This window comes from Piliocolobus tephrosceles, chromosome 12 (assembly GCF_002776525.5).
Source record: "Piliocolobus tephrosceles isolate RC106 chromosome 12, ASM277652v3, whole genome shotgun sequence".
Classification (NCBI taxonomy): Eukaryota; Metazoa; Chordata; class Mammalia; order Primates; family Cercopithecidae; genus Piliocolobus; species Piliocolobus tephrosceles.
In genome coordinates this window covers 13,921,745-13,936,428 of record NC_045445.1, presented here as the reverse complement: position 1 = coordinate 13,936,428, position 14,684 = coordinate 13,921,745, and the positions used below count along the sequence as shown (strand labels likewise).

The following is a 14,684-nucleotide window of genomic DNA, read 5'->3' as shown; positions in this document are numbered from 1 at the left end:
AGTGACAGTAACATAAGCCTACTCAAATAAGTAACACTTCCCTTTGCCACTGGCTCATTTGAGTGGAATGACAAAGTTTGCTTGCGTTTGTGTAGGCAGACCCACACAACCCTGGCACTGATAAATATTCAGTATGTCTTTATGTTTTCACACTAAGCAGCACTGAAAAGTGGTCAACTTTTTGTTTGTTTGTTTTTTGTTTTAGAGAGACACCTGTAATCCTGCTGATGCTCATGTGCTGAAAACTATGACTGCACTCAATAAAGAAGGAGACACAGCATTACAGCTCTTGTGGAATTAGTCCAGCAGATTTCTTAGTTTTCACTGGAAAACCTTAGAAAAGTAGAGGAGAGAGGGGTGCATGGAAGAGTGAGCACAAGACAGGAGGCATCTTACAGTTTATAAACATCTGAACACTGGGGTTCTATCAACATTCTGTGTTTCAATGTCTATTTGACCACAGATGTGCTCTTTCAAAATTCTGTGTTTGAAGTTACGTTAGTAACAACTGATGACCATCCTGCAATGACTAATCCAATTCTCAGCGCAGCTCTCTGAAATAGTTTTGCTTTCTCTCTCTAGGTCTGTTCTATACTCCTACCTCTCCAGGAGTTTACAAGGAATAAAATCTCTTCCAAAAGTTTTCTGTTGCAACAACTGGACCATACTGAAAACTGAGTCCCACCATTGTAATCTAGGTTAGCAAGTAATCATTGTTGGTGGGGTCCTCCCTTTCCCCAGGCTCATGTTTGTATAGGGGAGCGGGAAATTTTTTGCTAGAGCAGCACTGCCATCTCTCTACACTCCACCTGATTGATGGGATGGACCAGAGAAATGGACATTCCCAATACAGTCCCTCCTTTCACATCTGCTCACCTGCCCAGAGGACACTTTCCACCACGCATACTGGGCTCTGCACCAAGGATTCAGCAGTGACCAAGAGGAAACTTGGACCCTTCTCTCTAGGAGCTGACACCATTTAATGAGGAGTCAGACAAGTAAATAAAGAAGGAAATGCCGTTAAACATACAGGATGATTATCACAGTGGTAAGGGGAATGAGGGAACACTCTGGGAGCATAAAGGAGGTACGTCTAACCAATTATCAACTGCATCATCAAGTATCAAGTCAGAAAGATTAAATTTCATAAACCTTGCCTCTAAGCACCAACTTGATAGCCACTCTGACAACACTATATTGAGCATCCTTTCTAGGTCAGACCTGTGCTAGGAGCTGGGGGGATATAAGGAAGAATAAGACATAGCCCATGCTCTTAAGGAGCTCACAATCTAATGGAGAAAACCTCCAAATAAACTAACACTTTCAGCGTAGTGCAGAGATGGGGTCATGCAAAAAGAACTATAGAAAAACAGGGGCGGGGCCCCTAACACAGTGTGTAGGTCAGAGAAGGCTACTCCGAGGAGATTAGTCCTGAGCTGATTCTGAAGGGATGAATAGAGTTTAGTTGCTTGAAAAACATGGACAAGGTCAGTCCAGACAGAGGGAACTTCATGGTCAAGAGTATGGAGATGAGCCTGAGCATAGAGGTTGGGGAATGAGGCTTAAGCAATAAGCAGGGGTCAGAGAATGAAGGACCTTATATACCATTCTGGGTACAACTGGAAAACTTGGACTTGATCCTATATAAAAACAAATCAGATGTTGTGGGCCGGTGGGGAGGCAATTCTAAAGACAGAGGTATAAGGCAAGGGGGCCGGGCTATTACAGTCCAAGGGAGAAACGGTAACAGCCTGAGCTAGGCCTGTAAGAGCAGCGAAAGAGAGCAGAGAGACACAGAGCTGTTTACAAGGTAGACGGATGAGTGATTGATCGGCTGTGTGGCTAAGGCAGAGGAAGGAGTTTATGATGACTTCCAGTTTTCTAGTTTGTGTCCTGCCAGAATTGGAGATACAGAAGGAGCAAGGGTAGCAGAGGCAGGAGGGGAAGAATGAGCTCAATTTTGGACATGTCAAATTTGAGGTCCCTCTGGGTCATCCTGGTATGAGTGGCTCCCAAAGAAAGTGATTTTGCAGAAGACATGATGCTTGCTACTTGCTCTCCTTTACTGATATAAATTTGAAGAGGGGACATATAATCTGGTAATCTCACAGAGACATAGAAAAGATATTAATGCAGCCAGGAACCAAGCATTAAGAACTCTCTCATATATAGAGAGTGAACAAATGAACCTCATCAGACCAGCAGACTCTCCCAACCTACCCTGCATTTCCCTGTTTGATGTTCCTGCTATTCCGGTGCTGATGTCTAAGTAACTGTGCCACAAAGTATACTGGGAAGGAGAACAAATTGCCAAAATTGTCTCAAGATCTCCTTTTCTTTTGACATGTGCTATGACTTGTGGCAAATGGAAAATAAATAAACCCAAACATAAAAGAAGAATTGCAGGCCCATGTTCTTCACAAGTGACTTTTAAGGGGAGGCAAATGGAAATGTTCACTTTGCTCTTATTTGTATCACTTTTTAAAATAACTTTATTGATGTAGAATTCACATACTATACAATAAAATCCTCTGATGTCACTCCTAAGATGGTATGACTGGGAACATGAGCACAATCACCCTGAGATGATAGCGGTTTCAGCATGGCTCTGTTCATCTTTTTCCTTGATACCTCCATTAAGTTGTCTGCCTCCTTCTATTAAACTACACGAATTTCTGGCTGATTGCTCAATTATTTTTCAATAATTTTGGGAGTATACATTGCTTCACAGTTTGATCCAATTACATTTAAGCAGGGGTAGCTTTATGTCATGATTCTTTGAAGTTTGTTCTAACCCCAAGAAGGCCCCTCTTAGCTGGGCCTTTCCCTGGTTCTCTCTGATAAACAAGATGGTCTGTGGTTAAGCTTTTTGCTCTAATAGAGCTATCAGCCTCTTAATTGCTCACCATTAAAATCTCCATCATTTTCCAGAGCATCCTTAGGCTTGAACTGCGACACACTCCTTCAAACAAAGTCAGTTTCTTTGAAAGAACTTCAGCTACATCTGTTCTTATGGACTGACTCTCCCCCTGGGCAAAATCTGTGAGTCACTGCTTTGAGCATTGGGAATCTCTTGCCTTGCGGGGTTGCTTCTCCCAGTATGAAACCTCTGCTCTACAAACTAGCTGGAGTGAGAGTCGTCAAGGCCCTAGTATTCTTGGCCTGTTGCACCTGGCCTATAGACACAAGCCTAGTATATACACAAGGTCTGGGTGGAGGTAGGGAACACCCTACCTCTCAGCTGCACTCATTAGGAATTCAGCCTCTATCATTTGGAGTTGGAGAGAATGAGAAATGCTGGCAGCCAGATCCTCCTCTTGGGACGCCATATTTCTTGACTGGGATATGAGGGGAGAAAAAGGGCCATCTTCTTGACCACACCCACCCAGAGTGGAACTTCCACTAAGCTGAGCTTAGTGAGGGGCGGGTAAAAGGGAGCCACTCATAACTGAAATATCACAGACTCTCGCTGCTCTTGCTGATATTTAGTAGGTTTTCTTGAATAAATGTTTTACTTAAATGGATGCCCTTAAGGTAATTTTTAGAGACTTTGAATGACTGATTTTTTTAAGAATGATTTTCACCAGTTATGATGGTTTCATTGAGAAATATGTCCACAGTGCTATTCACACTGCCATTGTAGAAGTGAAACTTTTTATCACTTTTTAACCCATTATTTGTTTGTGTTTATGTAAACAAACTATTGATTTCTGAAATATATATGGAGTATGGGTTGGGAAATAAGACCAAAAGGATATCTTGCTCTTCAGCTGGAAAAGTTAAAAAAAAAAAAAAAAAAGATGAAGAGAATAATGGAGAAAGCACATGAGCTACATGGCTTTCTCATGGTAAATGGAAAATACAAAGTGTGATCTCATAGATGACCAGGTTCCAAGCTGCATGATCCTCGTTATGCACAGAAGCATAAGTAATAAATGGATTCTAAAGTAATTTGGAATAATTTTGCACATTTAAAACTATAACCTTGCCAAAGATACTAGCGATGTAATTTTCACAAATGTAGTAAAAAATCAATCAAGTCCAATCACTTGAACAGGACACTTGTAGTCCATTCTAACTCAACCTGTGCCCAAAGAGGAAAACACATAGAAGGAAAAGTATGGCCTTGTTACTTACTGACTTATGATTATTGTCGAGTTATTCAATGACTTTCTGCCTCAGTTCCCTCATTTATTTGTTGTCTGCATCAATTGAGAGAAATCACATGAAAATGCTGAGGAGTATTGTATGAGAAATAAGGCCTTTAAAGCTACGGCAAGTTTCACATAACTTGAAATGACCTTATTTTATGAAGATGGAATACTTCTTCCTGAGAGGGGAAAATAAAGGAAAGCTGCTTTTTGCCTGTGAACTGAGTTTAACTCTATGAAAAAACTTCAAGACATAACAAGGAATGTGATAATAGTACTTTCAATCAAAGCTTGGTTAATAAGTCAAAACTAAGATGCATTTCTTCTAAAACTCAACCAAAAGTCAACGCTGCATGGTTTAGCAGTGAAGTACATGGGCTCAAGCCTGACTGCTTGGGCTTGGCTACTGGTTCAGCCACTTTCTAGCCAAGAGACCTTGGGCAAATTACGTAACCTCTACACACCCCAGTACAATGAGTTTAATACCTTATGGGTTGTTGTGAGGCTTTAATGAATTAAAAGATGTAAAGATGCATGAGCAGTGCCTGGCACAGAGTAAGGAAGTGTGAGTGATGATGATGATGATGATGATGACAGTTGGGAGATTTGTCCCTGTTGGAAGTTGTTATCCTGCCCCAAATGAATCCTGTCAGATTTCCTAAAAATCTGATGTCTTTCCTCCGAGAGGCATTACAGAAAGACAGTGGAGGAGATGTCTCCAATGCAAAGTCATGGGTCATCAAGATGGCCAATGTGAGAAAAGTCAAATCCGTTGTTCTGGGCATCAAGTTCTTAGAAATGTTGGAACTGACAGCGTGTCTGATTCAGTGATGCTATTCAAGACATTTAGCCAAGGGTGATGCTCTAGGATGAAATTAAGAAGAAAATGACAAATAAACTATGGCAACTAATCAATACATAGCCCAGTATGAAGCTAATGGTCCATTTCAAGAGCAGGAGCTAGCCTTTGCAGAGCCCACCTTTTTTTGTGGTCAAAATTGAGTCTTGTTATAATCACATTGAGAAGTGCAGAGTTTAGTGCCCTGAAATCATCAACATTGCACTATGAATATTTCTTTTCCCTTGATTCTCTTACTAGTTAGAAAATCACATATATACAGTTATTGCAGTGATCCTATTTTAATAATGTAGTGTAATGAGATTCATTTGAAATTATACTGAAACTTTAAAATTGGGGAAGAGAGATAGATGACATTATTAGGGCTATATATGGATTCCAGATTAAATAAAAGCAGTAGTATATATCTTTTATCTTCAGATTCATCTATCTTATAATATTTGTTACTTTAGTTCCAACGTACTTCTTAAGTCCAGCACTTAAGTGCTGTCTCCTTTTACAACCTAGTCTCCTTTTACAACCATTAACATCCTCTTGGCATAAAGTCCTGACATTTCCATCTTTTACTTTAAAACTGATTTAGTGCTGTCAGTAATATCCCGAAAGGATTGAGATCTGTGAGCTACCCAGAATGAGTGACTGTTGGTCAGTCCACTGGTCCCATCAACAGGCATCTGTGAGCCAAACAGGAGGTTTTGCGTACAGAACGGGGGGATCGAGGCAGTAGTTCAGGGTCTGCCAAACCACAGGCCAAATCTAGGCCATTGCCTGGTTTTATAAATAAAGTTTTATTGAAACACAGCCATGCCCATTTGTTACCTATTTCCCATGATTGGTTTCACACTACAAAGGCAGCGTTGAGTAGTTGCAAAAGAGACCATGTGGCCTACAAAGCCTAAAATATTTGTTATCTACTCCCCTCATAGGAATATTTGGCCAACCCATGCACTAGATGGTTGTCTGTAATTTAAAATGTTCTAACATATTTAAAGTTGCTGAATCTAGAATAAGCTCAGCTATATTTGTTGCCTTGATTTGTTTGCTTATAGTCAACTTTAAGCAGATGTGGCATAAACTAATGATTGGGCATTTCTTGAAAGCAGCCGAAAGTGCTTGCTTCCCTGTGAGCCTTTGCTAATGCATTCCCCTCTGCCTGGAATGTACAACCCCATTCCACCCTCTCTCTTTTTTTCCTGCCTATCTCCTGTCAGTTTTCAGAATTCTACCTAAGTCAAGCCCTGTTTGTGAAGCCTTCCCTCACCCCAGACCCCAGGTGAGAGGAACCATTCTCTCCTCCAGTTTCCAGAGCTCATATTAAAGTTCTCTGCCATGGCGGGCTCACATGGAATTGTTGGTCCATCTACTCCACTATGAACTCTGCAGGGGCAGTAGCAATGTTGCATTTATTTCCATAACCCAGCCTTATAAGACTCAGTCATTTGTTAAATCTAGGCTCGTCTTTTCCCTAAGTGATTTCCCTAAGTTTGTTCCCACATTGCACACCTCATTACTTGCCTCTTGGCTTCTACTCTTACCCTCTCTAGTCTGCAGTGAAAGTGAACTTCTCACAGGATAAATCAGGTCATTTCACTCCTCTGCTCAAAACCCTACACTAGCTTATACTTGGAATAAAATCAAAAGGCCTACTATAGCCTGCAGAGCCCTGCACGACCTGATTGATTCCTTGCCTATCTGTCCACCATCATATACCTCTTACTGCTCTTTCCCATGCAAGCTGGATTCCAGGGACACTGACTTCTTTGCAGTTCCTCAAACACTCCAAGCATGCTTCTGCCTCAGGATCTTTGCACTCACTATTCCATCTTCTTGGAATAATCTTCCCCAGGTAGTTACATAGCGTGCCCGCTTACTTCATTCAACTCACTGCTCTGATATCACCTCCTCAAAGAGGCCTTCATTCTTGGAAGAAACAAAATAGCCCTTTTTGTCACTGTCTGTTCTCTTAAATTTATATTGTTTCATAGCCCTTATTACTTCCCATTAAATGTATTTGTTTACCTGCCTTCCTGAGCAGAATATAAACTCTATGAGGTTAAGAACACTGTCTTGTTTGCTGTCCTCTCTCTCTCTCTAGTGTTTGAAACAGGGCCTGGCATCTAGTAGATGCCCAGTTATCATCTGTTGAATATAAATGAATGGAAGTCTGTTGATTCTGCATGAGCACCACATTGTTTTCATCATTTAAGTGGTATAATGTGTACTAATATTACTTTGTAATGAATATGAAAGTCTGTTTAGAAAGGCATGGGTTTTAAGAGGAGACAGATATTGGTTCAAATTCTGGCTCTATCAAGTGGTAGTTGCATGGCCTCAGTCAAGTTGTTTGACCTCTCTGGGCCTTAATTTCCTTGGAGTTAATCAGGGGATAATCATCCCCTCCCCACAGGGTTATTATAAGGAATAAATGAGGTAATACATGTATTATGAAATTGTTTTTAGAGATAGCGTCTCACTCTGTTGCCCAGGCTGGAGCACAGTGATGGCTCACTGCAGCCTCAAACTCCTGGGCTCATCATTCCTCCTACCTCAGCCTCCTGAGTAGCTGAGACTGCAGGTATCTTCCAACATGCCCAGCTAATTTATTTTATTTTACTTTTTTGTAGAGATGGGGTCTCACTTTCTGGTTCAGGCTGTTCTCAAACTCCCGGCTTCCAACAATCCTCCTGCCTCAACCTCCCAAAGTGCTGGGATTACAGTGATGAGCCACCATGCCCAGCCGTATTGTGAAATGTTTTTTAGGCAAATTATAACATATGATAAATAGTATAACCTCATTTTTTAAACTATGTGTTTGTGTTTCTTAAAATGTCTGTAAGGGTATAGCCCAAAATGTTGACAATGGTCATCGGTGGTAAGCTTGGGAGTGATTTTTATTATCTTCTTTACACGTCTGTAATTTTTTTATTTGTTTCTCTTTTTACAAAAAAAGTACATTGCTTGAATTGTCAGTGGCAAGAAGCCACTTTCATTTTGAGAAAATAAAATGCAAGTAAGACTATACCCTTTCCACCACACTGTGTTAGCCATCTACTATGGCACTCAGGCAGTGATAAAATCTTAATAAGTAGATTGGCAGGGGTGGGTGGCCAGGAAAAGAGGGCCAGCAATGACTAAGAATCGAATTGGGGTATAACTCAGTTCATTATCTTTTCTACACCATTCTCCTTTCTCAGTCAGGTTGGTAAGAGGGGCGGTGAGCCTCAGTCTCCTTGTCAGTATCCATGCCTCAGAATAGTGTGGAGATCAAATAAGATAATTTTCCCATAGCCAAGAGAGCGTATGGGGGTTAAGAGCACAGCTCTGGAGTAGTTAGCATGAGTTCGGATCCTAAATCCCTCATTACTAACCTTACACTTTTTGAACCTGTTTCTGCATCTCCAAAATAGGGGGAATAATTTGGACCTGGCAAATTTCCTGTGAGGACTCAAGGAGCACATGGCCTGCTGAAATCCGTGAACTACCAGACTACCTCTATTCCGCTGATGTCCTGCTTTTCACCCAGCCTCTTCACCGCAGCCTTTATGATGGAGAATAGAGGAGGAGGAGGGGCACAGAGCCTCTTCTAACTCCAGCCACATTTTCCTGGGCCTTGTTTCTAAGCAGTGGAAAGCCAGGAAGGAGAGTCAAGAAAGGTACAGATGAGTCATCATCAATTCCCTTTGTGCTGCTAGAACAAGTGTGGGAGAGAAGCCATGTACCTGTCTGCCCACTGACACTCAGACAACCGTTGTACAATAAGAAGCACTTGGCTGCCTGATAAAGAATGGAAAGTAAACATGGCAAGGCCAAGATGTCCAAGATGTCCAAGATGAGTCAACTGGGCAATGGTGGCAGGAGAGCAACAATGAACAGTCCTAGTGTTTTTGCACAGCCTGGTATGCATCTGGTCCCAGAGCCTATTAGGATGAGTACTGTGTCCCCCCAAACACCAGCCCTCCAACCCAATGGATATCTAGAACCATTCATCAAGATGAAGTGGGTTTTATTATTGTGGGTATTGTTAGCCAAAAAACACAAAAGATGCAGAGGAGGAAGGATTACTACGTTCCTCTTTTGTGATATTCAGTGGTTTGAGTCATGATGAGGAGGTCATCAGGGTGAGAGTGGGTATCTCCTACCCCTTTCCTTTCCTTTTGTAACAGAATATTGAATTGAACCCTGCGGTATGCTGGGCCCCAGGGATGCAGAGGTGACACACTGCATGCTCTGCCTTGGAGAAGAAGTTAAGTGGTGAAACCAGGTAAGTGCCATGCCATTAGAGTGCCCTGTGGTCAGGATGTACTCCAAAAGGATCTGAGACTAGCTATCAGTGTGTGAGCAGCTTTACTTCCTACTGGAGGCACAAGCTGGTTCCTAAAGGATGACAAGGCACTTGCCCAGGGCAAAGGCCTTGAAATAGGTGGCCAGCAAGTGACAACTGGGTCACGGCAACCCAAATGTGTCCAGATGCCAGGAGAGGCTTAGTCAAATACAAGTCAGCATGCCAATTGAGTGTCCTCTTTCACACTTAGAGCAATTGAGCAGTTAGGGTAAATCTTCTTAACTTGGGGCATGCAAGGCCCTACAAGATCCCCTCTCCCCGCATCTGGCTTCAGTCACCCTTTCCAACCTCATTGCCATTATTGGCTGCTATCCTACCCTTTACCCACTTCACTAAACACACCCTGTATTTTCCTGCCTTTGTGCCTTTCCAGGTACGGTCTGATCACCCAGAGTCCTCTTCTCCATATCTGCCTCTGGCAGAGTCCAGTCAATCAATTAAGGTCAAATTCCTCCTCGAATAAACCCGTCCCTTGGGGCATATCCACCGTCTCTACCCATATGCCATCAGAAAGAATCAATCTCTCCTTCCCTTTTGTGCCCAGGACACTTAGTACCTCTGTTAAGAACTTGACAAACCTGCCTTGTATAGCCAAATGGTTAAGAATACAAGCTGTGGTTTCAAGAGAGCAGACTTAGAAACACCACCTGTGTGACCTCAGGTAAATTTACTAACCATTCGAACCCTCAGTGTCATGATCTGTATAATGAGAATAATAATAGTGTCTACTTACTAGAGTTATTTTTAAGATTATATGAGATAATGCATCTAAAGCATAGTGCCTGACACATAATAAGCATTCAATAAATTGTAGCTCATTTTGTTATATGGCCCTGTTGTCCCCACCTTAAATTGTGAGCCACTAGAGATCAGGGACTATTGTTAATAGTATTGTATTGTTACTGACTCTCTTTTCAGTTTAGTGACTAGTATACAGCAGGTGCTTGAAAAAGATTGATAAGATACTCTTGAATCATTACCTTGAAGATACTGGGGTAATTCTGGAGTGCTTCAAAGTTTGGGTTTATGATCTAGGATGTACCATAACCCTAAAAGCATAAGACCCATATAGCCTTCTGAATAGCCTTCTGAATTGGGGGAAGCCCTTGAGAGTTGAGCTGGTATGGGCATATATTTGATAGGGCTTTTTTTCTCAGGCCATGTCAGACCAGTGAAATACTTGGGGTATGCTATGGTCTGAATATTTGTGTCTCCCCAAATTCATAGGTTGATATCCTAACCCCCAAGATGATGATATTAAGAAATGGAGCCTTTGGGAGATGATTGGGTTATAAGGGCAGAACCCTCACGAATGAGATTAGTGGCTTTATAAAGCAGGACCAAGATAGATTCCTTGCTCCTTCTGCCATGTGAGGTTAGTGTGAAAAGACAGCTATCTATGAGTTAGAAATTGGACCCTCACCAGACACTAAATCTGCTGGCTTATTGATCTTCGACTTTCCAGCCTCCAGAACTGTGAGCAATAAATTTCTGTTGTTTATAAGCTACCCAGTCTATGGTATTTTATTTATCAGCCTGAAGGAACTGAGACAGGGTATGCAAGTCTATGATTCTCTAGAGCAGTCATGTGAAGTACCTATGAGAAGGTTTTAAAGGAACACTCTAGACACCTAGGAAAGGAAAAGAGCCACTGAGATCTGCTGGGAGCAGTTGAAGGAACCACTGGGGAGAGAGCAGTAGAGGAAGAGCAGCCCCATCCTTCTGCCAAGAAGGTGATCTTGTTGAGGAGTTGGGTCGGGGCTGGTGGTGTTATTTTAAATACAAGCTGAGTCTCTCAGTGGGTCTGTACTGGGCAAAGCAGAGACAAACAGGGGAGGGAACAGTCACTGCCATGTGTTGTGTCTAGTCACGTTATTATTATTATTATTATTGTTATTATTATTATTAGTGGAGTTTCTCTCTTTTTGCCCCGGCTGGAGTGCAGTGGTGCGATCTTGGCTCACTGTAACCTCCACCTCCCGGGTTCAAGTGATTCTCCTGACTCAGCCTCCCGAGTAGCTGGGATTACAGGCACATGCCATTATGCCCGTCTAATTTTGTATTTTTGGTAGGGTTTCACCATATTGGCCAGGATGGTCTCAAACTCCTCACCTCAGGTGATCCACCCGCGTCAGCCTCCCAAAGTGCTGGGATTCCAGGAATGAGCCCCGGCCCCAGCTCATGATGATGATGATGATGATGATGATGATGATGATGATATGCTTTTTGAGACAGAGTCTCGCTCTGTCACCAGACTGTAGTGCAGTGGTGTGATTTCGGCCCACTGCAGCCTCTGCCTCCCTGGTTCAAGCAATACTCCTGCCTCAGCCTCCTGAGTAGCTGGGACTACAGGCACGCACCGCCATACCCAGCTAATTTTTGTATTTTTAGTTGAGACAGGGTTTCACCGTATGGCCAGGATGCTCTCGATCTCTTGACCTCATGATCCACAACACACCTTGGCCTCCTAAAGTGCTGGGATTACAGGTGTGAGCCACCGTGCCCAGCCTCATTATTTTTTATTAGACTTGAACTACCCTGGCATAGACTTTATGTACTGTTCTTAGCTCTGATGCCATCTTACTTCCCCATCCTGGTTTTATCTCTGCCTCTGCTTTGCCGTCTGGTTATTTTCCGCCTTCTGTTGAAGGTGACATATTTCTTCAAACCACCACAAATCGATTTGGGAATAAGGTAAGGTATAAATAAATCATCTTTTTAGAAAACATACATTCTCATTTGATACTCGAAACAATCCTGTGACAGATATGCTGATTCTCTGAGAGTATGAGATTTGTGCAAAGTCAAAAAGCTTGTAAATATCTTCTAGCTCCAAGTTTGGTATACTTTCCACCAACAAACGACCAACCTGTTGAGCCCTGACTATATGCCAGACACTGGATGAGGGGTTGAAGATTGAGAATTGACTTGGTGCCAACCACATTATCTCAGTTCTGTGAGGACGGTGTTGCCATCAATCCTGAATTACAGGTGAGGAATTTGAGGCTAACCAGTTAGGTAACTTGATGTGATCATACAGAAATGCAAGTAACAGGTCCTGTCCCAGCCAGTGCTCCTTTGGCTCCCACCTAACAAAGGTAGAGAGCTCACTGATGAGAGTCTTAGCTAGAGGCTACATCCTGCCATTCACTCAGTCTGCTGGTTTTCTAGTCCCATAGGTCTGTGATCAAAATACTAAGAAGTACTAACATTTCTGGACCACCCACCAGGTGCCAGGCATCATGCTAAATACTTAACTTTCATTATCTTGTAATCCTCTGAGGCAGGTACTATTTTACCCCCTTTTCTCACTTCATTCCCTTTCCCTATGTACTCGCATCCACAGCCACAACTACAGTTAGTACCTATGCTCAAATGAATAACAAATGTTTATATCTAGACCAGACTTTTCTGAACATTTCACACCACTATTTCCAATTGCTTACTTAATTTTTGTTCTTGAATTTATTTGTTCATTTATTCAACAAATATTCACTGATCACCTACTGTACAAAAGCATGATTCTAGATATTGAAGATTATAGCAGTATAAAAATAGATAAGAATCCCTTTCTCGTGGAGCTTACATTCTGGTGGGGGAATCACAGTAAGGAAGAAAAAAATGGAAAATATCTAGATAATATGAAGAACTAAGGTGAAAAATAAAGCAGAGAAGAGGATGTGAAATGTTGGAGTGGTGTTGAAAGTGTAGATAGGATAGAGAGAGAAGGCCTCGCTGATGTTGTAGTATTTGAACAAGGGAGGCGGAAGAGGTGAGAGAGGTAAGGGAAACCTCTAAAGCACCTCAAACTAAATAGGACCAAAACCCAACCCATGATTTTCTCCGCAAAACTGAATCCTTTTTCAGTGATCTCAATCTCAAGAAATGATCCCACCGTCTGAGTTAGTTGAGGCAGAAACCTAGGAGCCATCCTCACTGTAAGCTCTTTCTCCCTTCTTCATACCCCTGCCAACATATCCAATCCACGAACAAGTTTTGTTGATTCTAGCCCCTAACTATTTCTCTTGAGATAACACACTTTTCCCCCATCTCCATTATTACCACTGTGATCCAAGCCCATGTCATCTTTCACAGCAGCCAGGGTGAACCTTTTCCAACCCAAAATCTGATAATGTTATCACCTCACCTAAGACTCAAAATGGCATCACATTGCTCTTACTGGTAGAATGAAGACCAAACTCTGTTTCATGATCTGTACATGGTCTGACTCTAATCTCCTTCCCCAGTCTCCTTTCATATCAGTATTGCCCCCACTTCAAATACACATACCCACCCCCGACCCCACACATACTCTAGTCAAACTAGCTTTATTTTAGAATCTTAAATCAGTCATGTTCTTGCCAATATACACCCTGTTTACATGCTGTTCCCTCTTTCTGGAACGCCCTTCTTCACTTGTCTCAAGCCTGTCACTCTCACCTAGTTATCACCCTGTTCAGAGAGCAGCCTTCCCTGACCTTCCTGACTTGGTCATGTTCTCCTGTGACAGGGTGTCATGACCCTATGGATGTCCCCTTCCACACTTTCACAGATGAAATTTTACATCAAGTTTTGTGACTATTTGTTTAATGTCTACCTTCCCCACTGAACTGTAACTCCATGAGGACAGGAATCTAAATGCTTATGATTGAAACCCCAGTGCCTAGAATAGTGCTTGGCACTTAGGTAGGTGCTCAACAAATAGTTGTTGAATGAATGAATGAAACAAATGAATGGGCCACAATTTCACAGATAAAACTGTGACTCAGAGAGGTGAAACACATTGCTCAAGGCCACATAATTGGTTAGTGGAAGAGCAGGGACTTGAAATCTGTTGATTTCATTTCCCATGTTCTTTCTCCCGCCTTTTACATTTTATACTTTTAATTTCAGAAGTTTCATGTGAATACAGTCATGCTGTAAAAATCCCCCAGGCTTTGTCCTTCCTAAGAAATACCACTGTTAACATTTTGGTATCTATGTTTCCAAGGCGCATCCTCTGTTTTAAAATACATACACACACACACACACACACACAAACACACACACACTCATGGATAAACACATTTTATTGACTTTTGTATTTTAACATTAATGGGATCATACTAGTGCATTATTCTGACAGAATAATCTCTTATTAACATAACATTGTGCTTTTAGAGATCTTTTGTCAGTCCGTAAACCTGGCACTCTCCTTTGCATACATGAAGAGATACTGAAACATAAATAAATGATACATAAAATGCATGTGTCATTGAGTAATTAGTTTGTTATCAAAAGAGAGTCAGGTAACAACATTTTAGTGTAGTTCCTTTATTGTTTGTCACTGTGC

At 41.9% G+C, this 14,684-nt stretch overlaps 1 non-coding gene across 1 annotated transcript; it reads left to right on the top strand.

Moving 5' to 3' along the window:
* The first annotated feature begins 275 nt into the window (after nucleotides 1–275).
* On the top strand, nucleotides 276–337 carry LOC111536256. The gene has a single exon (XR_002729688.1). It is a non-coding gene; the product is annotated as a U7 small nuclear RNA (small nuclear RNA).
* The last annotated feature ends 14,347 nt before the right edge of the window (nucleotides 338–14,684 follow it).